This window comes from Felis catus, chromosome A2 (assembly GCF_018350175.1).
Source record: "Felis catus isolate Fca126 chromosome A2, F.catus_Fca126_mat1.0, whole genome shotgun sequence".
Classification (NCBI taxonomy): Eukaryota; Metazoa; Chordata; class Mammalia; order Carnivora; family Felidae; genus Felis; species Felis catus.
This window is the reverse complement of record NC_058369.1, coordinates 140,830,937-140,852,065: the sequence shown is the minus strand read 5'-3', so window position 1 is coordinate 140,852,065 and position 21,129 is coordinate 140,830,937. Positions and strand designations below refer to the sequence as shown.

Here is a 21,129-nt window from a genome sequence, read left to right as displayed (position 1 = left end):
GAGATTCCAGTATGAAACATTTAGAACAAGTAATTAGTATGTAAACACTAACTTTAAGAATGATTCCCATACAGCAGTCGTTCTCAGGCTTGGCTCCCACTGGAATCACTTGCAGAGTTTTAGAAAATACCCATGGCTGTGCCCTTCCCCCAGATACTCTGATGTAATTCCTGAACATGGGGAAAGAAAGACTGTGCAGGTGATTTTAACAGGTCACCATATTTATGGAACCATATTTATGGATGATCTAAAATAAGAAATTTGTTGTCAAACAAAGATCTATTTCTTTCCTTCCCAATTCTTAACTTTGTGCTCTTACATATCCAACTCTTGATTTTAAGGAAATATCTTTTTTAAAAACACGTACTCATATTCTTAGTCTCGAAATCATTGATTCCCTTATTCAACAAGCACTTTCTGAGCAGTGTTATGTTCTTCCAGACATGCTGTTCAAGATATAGGACTAGATAAAACATATTATCCTCTAACATATAGGTTATCTGTTATCTGTAGGGTTAACATGTAGGATTTTTATCTGTTTGAGTATTGGCTTGAATTGGATGTTGGGTTTGTGAGAGAGGAGACCAGGATGGAACCTAAGCAGCTGGAAGGATATAGAGTTACCATTAACTAAGATGGAAAAGGTTCCAGAAGGGGCAGGTTTAAAAAGGAGGAATAGGAGCTCAGTTTGGATCATGTAAAACTTGAAATACCTATTAAAGTCCAAGAGGAAAAGTTAAGTAGGCAGGTAAGTATGCATCCATGTATGTGGGGGAGGGGGCGGGGGGGAGGGAGGACTGAGCTGCAGAAATAAATTAGTGATATTTAAAGCCATGAGGCTAGATGAGCTCACCAAATGAATACCAGTAGATATAAAAATAAATACATTCAAGGGATGAGTCCTGGGGTTAACCGAAGCTTCAAGGTAGAATGCAAGCCAAGGGAAGAAAAATATTTGCAGCAGGAGGGAGTGACTGACCAACTGTATCAAATTCTGCTGCTAGGTCAAGTAAGATAAGAACTAAAAATTGACCATTGGACTTAGCAACCTTTAGGTTTGTTTTCTATTCCAAAATCATCTCAGTAACCATCTAGGCTTCCTTTCTGTGATTTCCCATCTCTCTTCCCCTCTGCCTTGCTTCTCAGTATGAGGAAGAGAGACAGTGTTCTTATGTTTGGGGGATTGTAGGAGGCATACATAGCTCCCTAAATCTGGGAACGTGACTTCCTTTTCCTATACTTTTTCTCTCTGAAAAATCCCTCTCAGCTCATTTTGTTAGACTTATATTATGAATTAGAGACGTGGATTTATAAAAACCAGTTCTTTGAAAGTTTATACTAGCAACTGCTTGAGAATAAAACCATGTCATAAATAGACATTTAAGTAGAAATTTACAATTCTACCAATTCCTTAGAAAATCACCCAACACAGGACGAGCAAGTGGGTGAGGTGGAGGGCAGGACCCAAGCATGATGAACACTGCAGGTGAGGACTTCTGGAACCGTTTGGAATTTCGCTGCAATTCGCCATCTCACCTCCAGCGTCTCCTCAGAGTCCACTCCCCATGATAGCTCCCCCCATGGCCTGAGAACTGAAAGGGCTAAGACTTTATTTTTTTATTTTTATTTTTTTAGGGCTAAGACATTTTGAAATGAGTCAGTCTCTTACCTCTCTGGATCTTCCCTGTGTCAGCTGGAATATTAAAATGAGGTCTGGAATTAGACAAGCTGTTTCCCATTTAAGAATCTATAACACTATCATTTTACGTTCTATAGCTTGAACGTTCCTTACGCTTAAGGTTTCGGATTCTGCTAAGATACTTCTGTGTGTGACGTTGGCCAGTCCTTCACCTTCTATCTGACTTAGATTTTAAAACAGGCTAATAAGTTAACCCTTAAATAAGATTTGCACTGGTTTATTTCACCATCCTACACTACCGTTACCGAGCAACCCAAATGCAATGTGTTTCCTTTGAATAGTACTGCATTCATTTATTCACTAGGCATGGATTTATTAGCTATGTGCCAGGTACAGTGATCATATCCAACAAGGCAGTTCTTATTCTCAGTTGATGGAGGAGATGAAGAGATGGACAAAAGAAGGTGATATTTAGTTTTCAGGAGGGGAGAAAGAAAATGCCACAGAGAAAATAAAGGCTGGAGCTGAGGATGAGAAGGATTTTTGTTTGTTTGTTTGTTTGTTTTTTGGGTAATCTAAAAAAAGACAGGCATCCCAGGCAGAGAAAATGCACAAAACTCTGAAGGAAAATGGCATAGTGGGAGGAAGGATGAACACTTCCCTTAGTTGGTCATAGAATGCACTGAGGAGCCAGCAGTAAATGAGCTGGAGATTTTTGGCAGGAGTCAGACTATGGAGAACACTAGGTAAATTATGTTGTTGTTGTTTTTTTAATTAAAAAAACTTTTTAAAAGTTTATTTATTTTGAGACACAGAGAGGAGACAGAGAGAGCCCCAAGCAGGCTCCGTGCTGTCAGATCTCATGAACTGTGAGATCATGAATGGAGCTGAAATCCAGATCCAGTTCCTTAACCAGCTGAGCCACCCTGACGCCCCGGTAAATTATGGTTTTATTTTATTTCTTCCTCTAGGGCAGTGGAGTTAACAAAGGACTTACTCCCTGCCTTTAACTGGGGTGTGTGGTATTATTCACCAGAATCTCCAAGGCTGTGTGTATGGACTGAACGTTTGAACATGGCCTCCTTTGGATACTGTAATACAGCCCACCTTTCATCTCACGTATCCTCCCTTCCGAAAAGCCATGCCTTCAAATGCTGTGGAATGAGTTTGTCCAAGTGTCCCAAGTCTGAGAACCACTGCGAGAGGCAAGAAGCAGCCACGGGAGCATTTTAGGCAGCAAAAAGTCACGATCTGATTCAATGATTTCTCTTCCCTCTTCTCGTTTTGCAGATATTTTACCATTAAAACTGAGATGTAGATTTTGTTCCAAATTTAGTAGGAGGTGTGCTGTTCACACGAATGGGTGTGGAGGAACAGCAGTGCCCTGTCCCCTTAAGTAGCAGGTTATCCTCATAATGTGATATAAACACTTCAACTGAAGGACTTCTCAGAAACCTATGTTTTGGGTAGTGAAGTTCACAAATTCCTTAGAATGAGAAAAATGAAAATAAGAGGAAGATAGAAATAATGAAAATACAGCCTTGGGACTCAAGTTGGGCAGAATCCTCCTCTCCTGGCTTGCAGCTCACGTGTCTGGAGAATAACTTTTTATAACCACACAGTTGGATGATCAAGTCCTGCCTCTGCTCTCACTATCACAAGCAGGGGTGGTCAAACGGTAAAGTGAGGCTGTTATGTGGTAAATTACTTATTGATGCCATTCTGGTTGTGAATTCAAAGAGTCAGGAAGTTCATAGCCGCTCACAGCTCTCCTGAAGCTTTCTACCATCTAGGGAGAGTCATTTCCTTGGAGCAGTGTTTAAGTACATTGTGGAACACGGATGCTCTGAGACAGAAGTAACACCTCCTCCTCCACCAAGAGCTGAAGGAAGCCTGTGGGGGACAAACACCACCTGGCTATCGATTGAGTTACTGGTAAATAAAGGCCATCTCTAAACGGAGATCAGTTCCACCAAAACAAGCGGAAGCTGAGCCTGCATTGAAAGACAGCACCATCTAGTGGGAGGAGAGTCACACAGGAATAGAGGCCTATTGCTACGCTTTCCAATTCTGTATTTTGAACGCTTTCCTAAGACTTAGGGGTGGATTGTGAATACAGCAGTCTCTTTTCATAACCGGCTTAACCAGGTAGTCTCCAACGGAGCCTCAACACTGTGTTTTGCAGTGGTTTGCCGCCTAATAATTATAATGATGTCCCATGTTTACTGAAATCTTGTTATAGCAAAGCATTATGCTAAGTCCTTTCTCCAGGATTTCTGTGTACAGTTGTGCAGGTTGCACCTTGCAGAGGGCTGCTTGTATGAAGGCAGCAAGGGACTGAAAATGTCTTCATCTCCACTCATTGATCTGAGTGCCCTGGCAAAAGGTTGTGGAGAGGTCTGGAGAGAGGGTTAAAATTTTCTAAATTGCACAAAGGTGCTGTATAATGCAATCCTGGTTAATGTATGTGCATTAATTCACATTTAATCCTCACATCATTCCTGCAAAGTAGGTGTTATGTTATCATGGTCCTTTCTCAAGGAGGAAGTAAGCCTTAGGAAGGGTGAAATAGATTGCCCAAGTTTGCACAACTAGTAAGGGGCAGAGCTAGGATTTTAACCCAGACAGACTTGCCCCTAGGCTGGAAGACCTCACAAAAGTGCGTGTGTGTGTGTGTGTGTGTGTGTGTGTGTGTGTGTGTGTCGCGCGCGCATGCGTGTATGCACAGGTCCTTACAGGTCGGATCGCTGTCTCCATCCCCATCCTGGAGCAAGAAATGTAGAGCAGTGTCCTCTCACTACAGACTAGCTCCTGCACAGAGGCAAGCTCAGAGCTGCCCAGTGCCTGGCAAGTTTTCCTGAATGATTGCTGTGCTCCATGATTCAAGCAACTGAACGAGCAGCTAAACAAAAAACGCATCGAGCGCTGTGTTAAGAGAACCCAGGGTTGCCACGCAGCTCAAGACTTCACCTGCTACCTTAGCTTAACTTGTGTGCTCTCTGAAAGGGCTACGCACATTCTTCCCTCTGTGTCTTAGTCACCCTGTCGCCTATTTCAAGTGCCCTTTGTTGCATTCCCATCTTTGCGTGTATAAATTTTGCCCCTTTAAAACTTGGCTTTAATCTTCCTTCTCTGCCTCTATGAAGCTTTATTTAAGCCTGTCAGAGTCCATCTTATTTTCTTCCTTATTTTCCAGTTCTATATATATTTTTGTTTGCCTTGTACTATAATTCTATATGTACGTTTCTTACATCAGGTTTTTATCCGTAACCTCTGAGGACACAGGGTGTAACACGTAGGATTTGCTCATAGCAAGTGTGCAACAAATGGGAATTGAATTAAAAGCCCCGGGGGGCCTAAAGAACATCAAATCTTCAGCTTCACCATACTGTTCTCACTTAAACTAAATGTCTAAATAGGCATTTCCTGACACAGGGAACGACAAGCTGGGAGTCTTAAGGCAAATCCACAATGCATTCTACAACGTAATAGATTGTTTTTCCTCAAGACCTAGTGAATAATTTAATTAGTGTGATTTGCCATAATTAACTCAGCTCCCAGGAGCTGAACAAGTTATAACTTTGCAAATCCCTTGGTAGAGGCAGGTGACAAACTAGTTCAGAGTTAATTTTTAACTTTCACTTTGGCTATGATTATCTATTAGGCCCTCAGGCTAAAAAACAAAAAGTAAGTAGAAGCAAAGAAGTAGAAAAGCCATTCAGAATATTTCTGAGAATATTTATAGAGAATTTATTTTGCATGAAAGTGCATTGGCAATAACAAAACACTTCAGATTATATAGCTATTATAATCTCTGCAGTGAGTCTATAGCAATGTAGAAATTTAACAATATCCTTTTAAAAAATAAAGTTAAGATCCTTCTTCTTTAATTCTAACTAACAAGATTTTTTTATCTAAGATTTTTTTCCTAATTAAACTTTGAAATTATTAAGGAAAACATGTTACAATGGAACCAATGTATTCAAATATAATTGGCAAAATAAATATGACCCACATTTGTATATTGGATGACGCTATTAATACTGGCATTGCCAAATATAATTGGCAAAATAAATATGACCCACATTTGTATATTGGATGACACTATTAATACTGTTTCTTGTTTCTTACCTTTGCATGTAAAATATCTTGTATGTAAATTGTGTTATCACAGATTTGTATTAAGAAAAACAAAACTGGATAGGAAATAGGAGAAATAAGACTTCATAAAGTTTACTGATGGCAATGGCCCAGTTGCCTGAATATCTACAAGAGGGAGGTTGGACCATAGGATGGAAAGAAAATTCTAACGATGCACACATAGGCTTCACTGAGAAAGGGAAGGGTGAGGCATTGAATGAAATTTCTGTAGTTCATAGCAAACTCTCTTGAGCTCTAATATCAAAAGGGCTTATACCAAAGATGGCCAAGGTCCCTATGAGGCAGATAAATATAAAGACTGGTGATAATTATGTCAGGAAAACTAAAACCTCAAATTAACTGAACTTACGTGCAGGAATGACTGAATGAATGAATGAGAACTAAAAATATAGAGATAACTTTTTGTTGTTGTTTAATGTTTATTTTTGAGAGAGAGACAGAGTGCGAGCGGGGGAGGAGCAGAGAGAGAGGGAGACACAGAATCCAAAACAGGCTCCAGGCTCTGAGCTGTCAGCACAGAGCCCGATGCGATGCGGGGCTCAAACTCACAAGTTGTGAGATCATGACCTGAGCTGAAGTCGGACACTGAACAGACTGAGCCACCCAGGCGCCTTACCAAAGAAAATCTTAATAAAAGCTTGATGTGTTTAACTGTATTGTTCAAGAAGTTCCATGTGTTTATTAACATTTTGAGTTAATTTCTATGAGCATCAGATTTGGGGGTTTTCAAAAGCTGGGAATAAGAACATTATTGCAGAAAGAATTATAGGTGACTTACAATGATAAATAGAATATAATAAAATTGCATGAATTTAAATGGATCTGAATAAAAAAGTGGAGCTAAAATAAAAGTGTATATCATTGTGATGGGTCTGCCTGTATTAAATGAACAAAATATTGGGCCTTAAGTTTTCTACAAGCTGTTAAGGGAAACCAGGTCATTTCTGGAATTATTTGATGTAAAACATAGTGCTTGGTTCTAGAAGGGTGACAGTGCTTCTCAGTATCAAAATAATAGTGAAACACATCTCCGGAAATAACATAGAACACAAATGTTCATGCTTTTATCAAAATATAAAATTATCTCAAAATGCTAGATAAATGCGGAAAATCCAATGATGGAATTTAATAAGGATATATTAAAGCCATACATTGAAGTTCAAAATATTAGTCACAGAGGTCTGAACATGACTATTTTATCAATGTTTTCCTAGCAGGAAACTAACAGGAACTGTTAAAAAATTGGTAACCAAGAAAATTACATAATATCACAAATATAAAGTCAACCAGTGAATAAAAAAAATATAAGCCTTTCTAAATATATGAAGACCACATTAAAAAAATAAAGCTTACTGTATAGGAAAAGATATTTTTAAAAACTACAAAAATCAGAGCAAATATATGTGTTGCATCATTACATGTAAATGAGCCTAACTTGTTGGTTAAGGAAAAGGATCAATTTCACACATTCATTCTTACCTTTATCTCCATCCACATTTTTCTCCCATTTGTGTCATGAAAGAGCCCAAGGGAGGTGGGAGTTAATGGAGTAGGATGCGAATCCAATAAAGTCTTCAAGACTGAAATATAAAAATATAAAATAAAATAAAATAAAATAAAATAAAATAAAATAAGATAGTACTGTGAAGGACGATGAAACTGGAAACACTTAAACATGGTACAAACTGCCTGTTACTGGATAAGACATGACTCCATCCTTCAAGAAAAAATATTACTTGCTACAAGATCTTTTGAACAAAATACAGCAGGTTAAGGAATTAACTGCCTAGCTTTAAGAATGAATTGCTAGTGGGGCGCCTGGGTGGCTCAGTTGGTTAAGCGTCCAACTTTGGCTCAGGTCATGATCTCACAGTTCGTGGGTTTCAGCCCTGCATCAGGCTCTGTGCTGACAGCTCAGAGCCTGGAGCCTCCTTCGGATTCTGTCTCCCTCTCTCTCTCTGCCCCTCCCCCGCTCACTGTCTGTCTCTCTCTCAAAAATAAGTAAACATTAAAAAAATTTTTTTAAAAAGAATGAACTTCTAGAGTAAATAAAGATCACTAAAAAAACAAATAAAAATTAAATAGTGCAGCCTCAGGCCATTTAGGTTCAAAGATGAAAATATCCATGTGAAGAACAGAGAATAGCTTATGCATAACCTCCTGAACACATCTTCAGAGCGCTGTTGAATGTTTTCCTTCAGTGATCTTTAAGTCTGAAATATTGAAGCTAAAACCGGAATATTGATGGTAAAAAAGAAAGAGAACATTTTATGATTTTCAAATCCAAGCTTCTTCCATCACTTATGATTTCTGATGACTCCCTCAGTGCTTTCACAATCTATCAATTGATTCATGTGTACTTGTTAGGTATGCCTACTTTTTATGACTAGCTCTGTAGAAAGTGCTATGGGAAAATATAAGAAGTAAAAATCATGTTTTCTGCTCTCAAAATTAGCAAAAAGGAAGCAGAAACAAAACTATTTCTAAATTTAGTGGTGTACTGGTAATGTTTTAGTTTGCTCATTTTTTTGAAGTATAATTGACAAAATTGGATATATTTAAAGAGTACAATGTGATGATTTGGTATATGTACATATTGTGAAATGATTGCTGCAGTCAAGTTAATTAATACAGCTATTGCCCATCACCTCACATAGTTACCTTTATTTATTTTTGGTGAGAAGGCCCTATACAAAGGGCAAATAAACACATGGAAAGATGTTCAACATCAATAAGCCATTGGGGAAATGGAAATTATAGGCACCATGAGACATCACCATACACCAGTCAGAATAACTAAAATTAGAAACAAAAAATAGTGACAACACTAAATGCTGGCAAGGATGTGGAACACTGGATCATTCCTGCATTGCTGGTACAAACGTAAAATGATACAGCCACTCTGGAAAACAGTTTGATAGTTTCTTAAAAACTTACACGTGAAATTACAATAGACCCAGCAATTGCACTCCTGGGTGGTTATACCAGAGAAATGAAAACTTATGTTAACTCAAAAATCTGACCATAACTGTTCACAGCAGCTTTGTAATAGCCCCAAAGTGAAAACAACAGGTGAGTGGTTAAACAAAGTGGACATTCATACCATGGAACATTACTCAGCAATAAAAAGGAATGGACTGTTGATACATCTAACAGTCTGGTTGCAACTCCAGAGAATTATCTTGAGTGAAAACAGTGAATCCCAAATGGTTACATACTGTATGATTTCATTTATAGAACATTCTTGAGATGGAGAACAGGCTGGTATTGCCAGGGATGAAGAGGAGTGAATGAGAGGGAAGTGGAGTAGCTATAAAATGGCAACATGAGGGGTGCCTGGGTGGCTCAGCTGGTTAAAAGCCCCACTCTTGATCTCGGCTCAGGTCATGATCTCACACTTTATGAGTTTGAGTCCCGAGTTGGGGTCTATGCTGACAGTGTGGAGCCTGCTTGGAACTCTCTGTCCCTTTCTCTTTGCCCCTACCCCACTTGTGTTCTGTCTCTCTCTCTCTCTCAAAATAAATACACTTTAAAAAAATGGCCACATGAGAGATCCTTATGGTAAGGAAATATTCAGTACCCTGACTACGTAAATGTCAATATCTTGACCAAAATCAAAAACAACTTAATTCTAAATAACAGTTAAAACTGCCAAAGCTTTCTGTGTGCAGGTGTGATAAACTACTCCCAGTCTCATCTGACTCCCACTAAGCACAGCACATATTCATCTGCTGTGTAGTTGGAGGCTTTCGAATATTCTTGTTTTAATAGGATTTTTTTAATGTTTATTTTGAGAAAGAGAGTGTGCACTGGGGAAGACAGAGGCGGGGGCAGGGGGTGGGGGGCGGCGACAGAGAATCCCCAGCAGGCTGTACAACCTCAGCACGGAGCTCCACATGGGGCCTCATCTCATGAACTGTGAGATTATGACTTGAGCCAAAATCAGGAATTGAATGCTTAACTGACTAAGCCACCCAGGCGTCCCATTACTAGGACATTTTAAAGATTTTTATTTACTACTTAAAAATATAAATCAAAGCAAATACCATTTCAACTTGTATTGAACTGAGTGCCCTGGAATACAGTCTTGAACAGCCAGGGGTTCGTGAACCACCCGTCAGGAAATGACGACCTAATTCAACCATTGTGAGCTTCACAGATGGAGATATTGGCCAAGATCCAGAGAAGCTGAAGCACCTGCCTGAACTTCCCATAAAGCTGGGAAATGGCAAAGAATATTCTTGCCTAGAGTCCTTTTCAGTTCATAATGATTTGGAAGAAAAGACCACAGGGGAGAGATATACCCATGAGAAAAAGGAATATGCAAATGCTAGTGTGTATGGGAAATGGGGAGGGCTAAAAATGTAAAGATATTTAAACCCAGTTGACTCTTCCAAATTAAGAATAGGGAGGGAGAAATTACTCAGTATCTCCCTTGCATTGTGTCTCTTGCAGAACTAATATCTGCTCAGACCTTAATCTGTCAAGGTGGGTGGGATCAAGCCTTGGAGTAGAGGTGAGCATGTGTACCTGCTGGAGTTAAGTGAGGACATAGGAGGTCAGTTTCTTACTATATTCAGCTTCCCTTGCTCATGCCTAGAATCTCCCAGAAATAAAGGCCAGTCCAGAAGGCATTACATGATCGCTGACTAGTGCAGTATGCCAACGGTAGCCCCTATAGCTCTCTTGGAAGGCACAGTCTGAGATTTGTGAGAGTGGTGAGGTGGTCTCAAGAAAAGCACTACTGCCCACGACAATGGCAGTAGTTACCAGTTTTCTGTATTGTTGACAAGGATTTAATCCTATCTGCTCAGAATGCAGTTTTTCTTAGACAAAAACATAACAGCAATCATTATTTGCTTCTATTTTCGAATTGTCCAAGTTACCCACAGTAAGACATTTCCATCACACTCCTATTCTCTTCTGCATCCTCTTTCTTGTAATTAAACAGAGAAATCAATTATATTTAATGTGCTTGCCTATCAGTTTTTTTGAGAGTCTCCCCGGCATGTCCTCTCCAACCATCACAGCTACACTGTGCTTTTAGGTTATGATGTGAATTCCATTTAGCTTCCCTTTCCCACCTTGTTCACTGGGCCCGAGTTACTGTGGGTGTGCTGGTTCCATTTCTTGTTCATCTGGATTTTTAGTAATACACTTGATCTTAGCCAAAAGGCCGAGAAACGATGGATTTTTAGTAATAGTATCCACCTTCCTTCAACCTGTTCCTTTAACCTGCTACCTTCGTTCCCCTAGGCGCTAACAGCGACATATTGACTATCCCCCTTCCTTCCTTCCTTCCTTCCTTCCTTCCTTCCTTCCTTCCTTCCTTCCTTCCTTCCTTCCTTCCTTTTACTGCCCCTTAAGTCAATCTCATACATTCTCCAACTATTAAAAATGCATACAATAGCACTCTAATGTCATATAAAGCCATATAATCAAGATTTTCTTATCCTGCTATTTACCGTTTTCAGTAATGACTTTTTAAGTGGCTGATTGGCTCTTTGGGGTCCTAACCATTCCTGGACTAGATTTTTTTTTTCTTGCTGTCTGTATCTGAGGTATTTTAGACCAAATTCCTTTATGTTGTACTGCTTATTATGTTTCTTACAAAGTGAAATTTCCAGAAAATCTTTAAGAAAAACATTTCTGCATTCCCTCAATGGTATAAGGTTGCCAGGACTGCCATTTACATCTGTCTCTTTATCACCACCTGCTGGAGAACTCACTGCATGGCTTATGAAGTCATCTTAACTGGCCTTCTATGGAAAACAAAGAGGCAGTTTGGGATATTTTCTAATACCTCTGACATTACAGAATTACGTTGTACTGGAGAGAGGCAAGTTGCTTGAATGAATGAGAAGATCCCTGAGACTATTTTTCACTACATTTTATATTACATATTATAAATTGCATAATATTATATATTGCAAATAATGGAGTTCTTGGGAATTAAAGCTAAGTGGACCATGAAGTTTTGATTAAAAGTGTCCGCCATTATTTACTCAGCTTTTCAAACCATATGGATTCACATGCAGGACCCTAACAGAATATTTAAAGCAAGTTTTGAAATTTGTAAACTAAAAGACATTTCTAAAAATTCCACTATGATATCTTTATAATAACTTCTATAGTCTTAATCAGAATTTTTGGAGGCCCCTCCCAATTCTGTGTCATTACTTCAGTTGTTCATGTCCATTTCCTTCCTGTCAGTCCCTTCTGTAAGCATCTCTTTACATTTATTCTTTCATTATGCTCTTTTATTTATTTATTTTTAAAGTTTATTTGTTTATTTTGAGAGAGAGAGAGAGCATGCACACATGTGAGCAGGGGAGGGGCAGAGAGTGGGAGAGAGAGAGTCCCAAGTAGACTCCACACTGTCAGTGCAGAGCCTGATGCACAGCTTGATCTCACAAATTGTGAGATCATGACCTGAGCCAAAATCAAGAGTCAGAAGCTTAACGAATTGAGCCACCCAGGTGCCCCTGTTTTTAGTTTTTTGAAGAATCTCCATACTATTCTCCAGAGTGGCTGCACCAGTTTGCATTCCCACCGGCAGTGCAAGAGGGTTCACTTACTCTGCATCCTTGCCAACCCCTGTTGTTTCTTGTGTTGTCAATTTTAGCCATCCTGAGAGGTGTGAGGTAGCATCTCATCATGGTTTTGATTTGTATTTCCCTGATGATGAGTGATGTTGAGCATCCTTTCATATGTCTGTTAGCCAAATGGATGTCTTCTTTGGAAATGTGTCTATTCACCCCTTCTGCCCATTTCTTAACTGGGTTATTTGTTTTTTGGGCATTGAGTTTGATAAATCTTTATAGATTTTGGACATTAACCCTTTATCAGATATGTCATTTGCAAATATCTTATCTTTTTCCATAGGCTGCCTTTTTGTTTCATTGATTGTTTCCTTTGCTGAGCAGAAGCTTTTTATCTTGATGAGGTCCCTATAGTTTATTTTTGCTTTTGTTTCCCTTGCCTCCAGCGATGTGTCTAGTAAGAAGTTGTTCTGGCTGAGGTCAAAGACGTTGCTGCCTGTGTTCTGCTCTAGGATTTTGATGGTTTCCTGTCTCACATTTAGGTCTTTCATCCATTTTGAATTTACTTTAGAGTATGGTGAAAGAAGGTGGTCCAGTTTCATTCTTCTGCATGCTGTTGTCTAGTTTTCCCAACACCATTTGTTGAAGGGACTTTTTCTTTTGGACGTTCTTTCCTGCTTTGTTGAAGATTAGTTGACTATATAGGTGCATGTCCATTTCTGGGTTTTCTATTCTGTTCCATTGATCCATGTGTCTGTTCTTGTGCCAGTGCCATACTGTCTTGATGACTACAGCTTTGTAACATAGCTTGAAATCTGGAATCATGATGCCTCCAGTTTTGTTTTCTTTTTCAAGGTTGCTTTGGCTATTTGGGGTCTTTTGTGGTTCCATACAAATTTTAGGATTCTTTGTTCTAGCTCTGAAAAATGCTGATGGTATTTGGGTAGGGATTGCATTAAATGTGTACATTGCTTTAGGTAGTAGAGACATTTTAACAATGCTTGTTCTTCCAATCCTTGAGCATGAAATGATTTTCCATTTCTTTGTGTCCTCTTCAGTTTCTTTCATTAAGTGTCCTATAGTTTTCAGAGTACAGAGACTTGGCCTCTTTAGTTAGGTTTATTTCTAGGTATCTAGGAATAAATTGTATTTGCAATTGCAAATGGGATCAATTCCTTGATTTTTTTTTTTCTGCTGCTTCTTTGTTGGTGTATAAAAATGCAACCAATTTCTACACATTGATTTTACATCCTGGAACTTTGCTGAATTCATTTATCAGTTCTGGCTTTTGTGTGTGTGTGTGTGAAGTCTTTCAGGTTTCCAACATAGAATATTATGCCATCTGCAAATAGAGAAAATTTTACTTCTTCCTGGCCAATTTGTATGCCCTTTGTTTCTTTTTGTTGTCTGATTGCTGAGGCTAAGACTTCCAGTACTATGTTAAATAGTAATGGTGACAGTGGACTTCCTTGTCTTGTTCCTGACTGTAGGGAAAAGTCCCTCAGTTTTTCCCCATTTGGGATGATATTAGCTGTGGGTCTTTCATATATGGCCTTTATGATGTTGAGGTATGTTCCATCTATCCCTATTTTGTTGAGAGTTTTTATAAAAAATAGATGCTATATTTTGTCAAATGCTTTTATGCATCTATTGACAGGATCATATGGTTCTTGTCCTTTTTAAAAATTTTTAATTTATTTCTTTAATTTACATCCAAGTTAGTTAGCATATACTGCAACAATGATTTCAGGAGTAGATTCCTTAATGCCCCTTACCCATTTAGCCCACAACCCCTCCAGTAACCCTCTGTTTGTTCTCCATATTCAAGAGTCTCTTATGTTTTATCCCCATCCCTGTTTTTATATTATTTTTGCTTCTCTTCCCTTATATTCATCTGTCTTGTATCTTAAAGTCCTCATATGAGTGAAGTCATATGATATTTGTCTTTCTCTGACTGACTCATTTTGCTTAGCATAATACTTTCTAGTTCCATCCACGTAGCTGCAAATGGCAAGATTTCATTATTTTTTATTGCTGAGTAATACTCCATTGTGTATGTGTGTGTGTGTGTGTGTGTATATATATATGTATATGTATATATGTATATATATATGTATATGTATATATGTATATATATGTATACACACATATCTATATCTGTAGATATAGATATAGATATAGATATAGATATAGATATAGATATAGATATAGATACCACATCTTCTTTATCCATTTATCCATCAATGGACATTTGGGCTGTTTCCATAATTTGGCTATTGTTGATAGTGCTGCTATAAACACTGGTGTGCATGTGCCCCTTTGAAACAGCATACCTGTATCCCTTGGATAAATACCTAGTAATGTAATTGCTGGGCCGTAGGGTAGTTGTATTTTTAAATTTTTGAGGAAACTTCATACTTTTTTCCAGAGTGGCTGTACCAGTTTGCATTTCCACCAGCAGTACAAAAGAGATCCTCTTTCTCTGCATCCTCACCGACATCTGTTGTTGCTTGAGTTGTTAATGTTAGCCATTCTGAAAGGTGTGAGGTGGTATCTCATTGTGGTTTTGACTTGTATTTCCCAGATGATGAGTTATGTTGAGCAGCTTTTCATGTGTCAGTTGGCCATCTGGATGTCTTCTTTGGAGAAGTGTCTATTCATGTCTTTTGCCCACTTCCTCACTGGATTATTTGGGTTTTTTTGGGTGTTGAGTTTGATAAGTCCTTTATAGATTTTGGATACTAACCCTTTATCTGATATGTCATTTGCAAATATCTTCTCCCATTCTGTCGGTTGCCTTTTAGTTTTGCTGATTGTTTCCTTCGCTGTGCAGAAGCTTTTTATTTTGATGAGGTCCCAGTAGTCCATTTTTGCTTTTGTTTCCCTTACTTCTGGAGACGTGTTGAGTAAGAAGTTGCTGCGGCCAAGGTCAAAGAAGTTTTTGCCTGCTTTCTCGTTAAGGATTTTCTTTCTTCCTGTCTTACATTTAGGTCTTTCATCCATTTTGAATTTATTTTTGTGTATGGTGTAAGAAAGTGGTCCAGGTTCATACATCTGCATGTCGCTATCCAGTTTTCCTAGCTGAAGAGACTGTCTTCATTCCATTGAATAGTCTTTCCTGTTTTGTCAAAGATTAGTTGGCCATACATTTGTGGGTCCATTTCTGAGTTCTCTATTCTGTTCCATTGATCTGAGTGTCTGTTTTTGTGCCAGTACCATACTGTCTTGATGATTACAGCTTTGTAATACAGCTTGAAGTCTGGGTTCTTATCCTTTCTCTTATTAATGTGGTATATCACGTGGATTGATTTGTAATACTGAGCCAGCCTTGCAGCCCAGGAATAAGTCCTACTTGATCATGATGAATAATTCTTTCAGTGTACTGTTGAATTCAATTTGCCAGGATCTTGTTGAGAATTTTTGCATCCATATTCATCAGGGATATTGGCCTGTAATTCTCCTTTTTAGTGGGGTCTTTGTCTGGTTTTGAAATCAAGGTAATGCTGGCATTATTAAATGAATTTGGAAGTTTTCCTTCCATTTCTATTTTTAGAACACTTTGAGAAGAATAGGTAGTAACTCTTCTATAAATGCCTGATAGAATTCGCCTGGCCCACGACTCTTGTTGAGTAGCCTTTTAGAAGTGCAAGTCAGACTGGGGCACCTGACTGGCTCTGTCAGTGGAGCATGCAACTCTTGATCTTGAGGTTGCTTGTTTGAGCTCTGTATTTGATGTATAAATTACTTAAAAGTAAAAATCTTTAAAAATGCAAGTCAGACCATACCACCCATATTTAAGCCATTCACATTGCATGATCCTTTCACAAGGGTGCCTGCCACCCTCATATTCACCCTTCCACCCCAGCCACACACCCATCACAGCATTCTTCTGCTCATACTTTCACCCTTACTATTGTCTCTGCTGAACTCTTTAGCTAGTTTTTGTATGACTGCATCCTCCCTTCATATCTCAGAATAAATGTCACTGTCACAGAAAAAGTTTCATGCACTCTTAACTAGATCCCCATCTCTCATAGCACACTGTTCATTTCCTTTGGAAAAATCATCGCATTTGGTAGTTTAATTTATTGACTTATCTACTGTGTGTCCAGCCACCAGAACAAAGCTCCTTGGTGATTGAAACCTGTCTTCCTGGTTCACTGACAGATCCTTATTAACTATTGTAGTTTATGACATAACATAAGCCACAGTATACATTTACATGTATACTGTAATGTATACATGTAATATATGTATATTACATATACATATGATATGTATGTATCATACAACATGATATACAATATGTATATTACATATACATATGATATGTATGTATCATACAACATGATTATTTTAGTTGTTCTGTTAGTTATCCAGTTTTCAAAAATGATCATATTCTTTATCTCACATTTCCAAAGTCTCAAATCTACTTTAACTATTGTTTTTGCCATCTTTTATCTTGTTTATTTCACTTGATTTGTGATTTTACATTAATGAGACTAATTAAAAATACAGTATCTACATTTATGATATCTTTCCACCAGTTTCAACTTTTTTATTATACTTAATTTTATTTTATTTCTTAATTCTGTTAAGGTATTCATTTAAAAATAATTGTTGTCTTAGTACCATCTTATTAATGTATTATTATTACCATTTATGTTAATAAATCCTTATTTGTTTTAATCTCATAAAATAGTTTCCATCTGCTTAAAAAAATTCCTGACTTTCAGCACTTCTTTCTTGTTTGGTTTTAAATGGAGAGCAGCAGCATTTGGTACACAGAAGTGGTGCCAGAGATGCTCCCTATTGGCAGGGATGAGGTGGCTAGAAATCTTTATTATTCAATTCTTCCATAGGTTCTATTTTTCAAAAAGGATACCTGTTTTTAAACCTCAATATTAAACTTATTCCAAATCTGGGTGGCAGTATTGGATATCCCCATTTTCACACACTAAGTAACTCATTCATGGAAGCTGATAGCCACTAAGATAAAACTTGGTAATGGCTTCTATCTAAGTGATAGCTTGATTTAGAATGAGGTTCTAAAAACCACCATATAGAAAACAAGACACTTTTTAGAAATATCCATAGCATAGATAGAAAAGACCGGAAAAAATCCAAATTCTTCTGAATATGCCTGATAGGAACAGAAGCACAAGAGATGGATCATATCCAAACTATTAGAATTTTAATATGTTGATCTGTTCTAAGAATTAATTTGGAAAAAAAATAATTTTCTTTCTTGCCAAGTTTGGAATAGGAAAGAATACTCCCTGAGGGGAGATTATTTTCACCTGTGCTCCCACGTTGTGAAAACTAAGAGTAAAACAGGCAAGGTAGTACTTATCCCCTCTAGATTATTAGGAATGAGTCCCTTGTGCCCTGACAATTGAAATGCTTTCTTCCTTTTCATCTGTTTGATTTCATGTTTCCTTCAAGGAACTGGATGGGGAACATAGCTCCAGAGCTCTAGATTCTAGGAAACATTTTCACTACCTAACTTTGGTAAGATCTAGCTATTCACAGAAGCGCCTGTGTCATTAAGAAGCAGTGTAGGAGGTCCTAACTCTTCCAGTTACATATGATGTCCTTGCTACTCACATTAAGGTATTCCCAAATCCCTTTCTGATATCACAGATGCCAAGGTTGATTTCTCTTTGTAGCTAATTCTACTGTCAGCAGCCATAGGACATCACTGCCAAGCCCCCTCCATACATAGACTTGCACCTCTGCAAAGGGATTGGTTTAGAAAACCTACATGTTTCCCCACCACATAGAAATGGTTAGCTATGCAGTACCTTAGGCAGGATCAGCTAGGTCTGTCTAGCTGTTGTGTCCTCAGCAAATACACTATGGCAGAATCCTGAACTCCCAAAGCTACAACAAATGAAAACACATGCATCTTTTATAATCACATAATTCTACATTCTAGAACATACCCACAATGACGAAAATTCTTTAAATCTGGAGGGATGGGCAATAAAGTTTGTGACCTTATAAATGGAAATTCATCTAGGTTCCAGTGATTATTTCAGCATTAACTGTTTTGAAAAATAAGGTCATTTCTTTGCAACCTTAATATGGTTTCTTGAATCTAATTTAGTGTGCCCAAATATACATGTCACCTTTGTAGGAGTAAATGGATGTCATCAGATGGTTTGTCCCAATTCAGTAGTTTCTTTATATTTTCATATGTGTATACACCCATGCACATGCCTGTGTGAATCTATAAAATGCCATTAATACATGCACAGGTGTTAATATATATATTTCCAATGTCCTGAATTTTAATTGTGAATGATTTAAATACTAGAAACCATAAATTATGATGAAAGTTATGGTAATGCCTAATTCTTGGGCAATCTGAACTGGGAAGATTATACCCCCATGGCTAATGTTTCTAGGGACAGCTATCCTAATAGAAGAGAGGAACAAATGATCAAATAAATTTATTACTCAGTGTTAGTTTATAGGGTTTCTGTAACAAATAACACAAACTGAGCGATTTAAACAGTATTAAAAGTATTAGCTCATCTGTCTGGAGGCTACCAGTGTGAGATCAAAATGTCAGCAGAGTTGGTTTCTTCTAAGGGCTAAGAGAATCTGATCCATGCCTTTCCCCTAACTTCTAGTGATTTTTCTAGGAGTCTTTGTTGTTCCTTGGCTTGTAGAAGTGTCATCCCTATTGCCCTCATCATTGCATGATGTACTCTCTGTGTACATTTCTCTGTGTCTAAATATTTCCTTTTAATAAGGACATCAGTTGTCTTAGACAAGGGCCCGCTCTAATGACCTCATATTAACTAATTACATTTGCAATGATCCTATTTTTATATAAGGTCACATTTTGAGATAGTGGGAATTATGACTTCAACATATGAATTTGGGGGGTTATAGTTCAACCCATAACACTCAGTTATAGGTTTTGTATCTCTTCAACTAATTATTGTGAAATTATTCCCCAAAGTGATTATACCAACTCACTCCCACCAGCGGTGTCTGAGTATTCTTGTTGTTCCACTTGGTATTGACAACACTTGGTATTGTCAGTCTTTAATTTTTATCCATAAGATGGCAGTAAAATTATGGTTAATTTTCATTTTCTTGATTATTAGAGAGGTTGAATCTTTTTCATGTTTATTGATTGTTCCTGTTTCCATTTTTTGTCAATTGCCTATTATTTTCCTTTGCCTTTTTTTCTATTGTATCCATTAAAAATATATTTATTGCTTATTATGTGCCAGGTACTATTTTAGGCATTTCATATACGGTAGGAAAAAATTTCCATCCACATATGGTTTATATTCTAGAAAGGGTGATGCACAGAAACAATATAAGTAAGATAATTAGATAGCATATTAGAAGGTGATAAAGACTATGAAGAAAACAAAACAGGGAAGAGAACAAGGAGCTCATGGTAATTTGCAATTTTAAATCTCATGGCCAGGGCAGGCCACACTGAAAAGGTAGTATTTGAGCAAACACTTGAAAGAGGTGCAAGCCGGACCTATGTGCCATCTGGTAGAAGGGTTTTCCAAGAAAAAGCTTAGAAGAACAGCTACCTAAGCAGGGAAAGGCGAATAGGAGGTTAGGCCTGAGAAGTGAGAGGCTGTGGGGGGCTATCTTGGTCAGGGACTTATAAGATGAAAGGACTTTGGCTTTTACATCTTGAGTGAAAACCTATGGGAGAATTTTGAGCACAGTATGTTCGAGAAGGATTATTGTAGCTACTGGGTTGAGAATAATAACATGAAATAAAAAATCAATAACAATCACGTGTATGTGGTGCTATGTTTCATGCACTGGACCAGGCACCTTACATATTTAAAGTCATTTAATCTATTCCAGAGTGCGAGGCAAGAATGGAAGGAAGCAGAGAGACCTGTTCTGGTTAATAGTAATTTTCTTACTGATTTATAGAAGTTCCTTCTTATTCCAGGTGCCACTTATCTTTTGGTGATTTTATGTGGTTGGAAATACCTTTTTCCATTCTGTGGGTTGTTTTACTATTTGTTACACTTTTTGCTACTCAGAATAGGTATATATATATATATATATATATATATATATATACATATATATATATATATATTTGTATATATATATGTATGTATATATATATGTATATTATATATATATATATATTTGTACACGTGTTTATTCAATTTGTTGTGCTTTTCTCCCATTGGCTTTTTAGCAGATGCTTTAACTCCAGTCACTTACAATTTTTGGTTAGTTATTTCATCTTCCCTGCTACCACTGCACTTGGAACAAACCTCTTTTAGAACAATTACCAATTTATTAATGCATATCTTTATCATTGTTCAGTAAACACCAGGATGTGAGATTCTGTCTTATAAGTTATGCCTCAGTAACTAACACATAACCGGTACTCATTAAATGTAGAGGAAAGCAGGGAGAAGTGGTATGATCTGGCATCACTTCACCTGGGGAAATGAGAAGATGGTGTGCTTCCGAAAGTGAAATAGAAAAGTGTCGAGGTGGGAGATGGCCTCACACTGCAAACTGCTTTGGTGCATTAGCCTAGAAACGTGGCTGGCATGAGATCATTTAGATGATACCTCCAGACGACCACTCTCATTTTACTACATACGACACTGTGGAAAGGAGGTTGAGAAATTCGCCAAAAGTTAAGCCGAGTGCAGGTTCTGTCGGAACTGTTTGGAAATTTGGAGTGTTTCCCGTAGCCTTTGGGCAAGCCATCAGAGGTGGCAAAGACAGGAACCAAGACGTAAGACTCCTATGACAAATCCCTTTCCT

General features: G+C 37.8%; 1 protein-coding gene across 3 annotated transcripts in view; it reads right to left on the bottom strand.

Annotated features, from left to right (window-relative positions):
- Positions 1-21,129, bottom strand: part of ASB15 (ankyrin repeat and SOCS box containing 15) — a 61,126-nt gene that overhangs the window by 39,828 nt on the left and 169 nt on the right. Inside the window, exons 1-4 of one of the 3 annotated variants that reach the window (XM_019825752.3) lie at positions 20,796-21,113; positions 18,147-18,225; positions 7,280-7,380; positions 1,670-1,693 (exon numbers count right to left, since the gene is read on the bottom strand). The gene's annotated coding sequence lies outside the window, so the exon portion shown is untranslated. Of the gene's footprint in view, positions 1-1,669; positions 1,694-7,279; positions 7,381-18,146; positions 18,226-20,795; positions 21,114-21,129 lie in introns of those variants that run through there. The other 2 variants (XM_019825753.3, XM_045052692.1) reach the window with 2 other exon arrangements.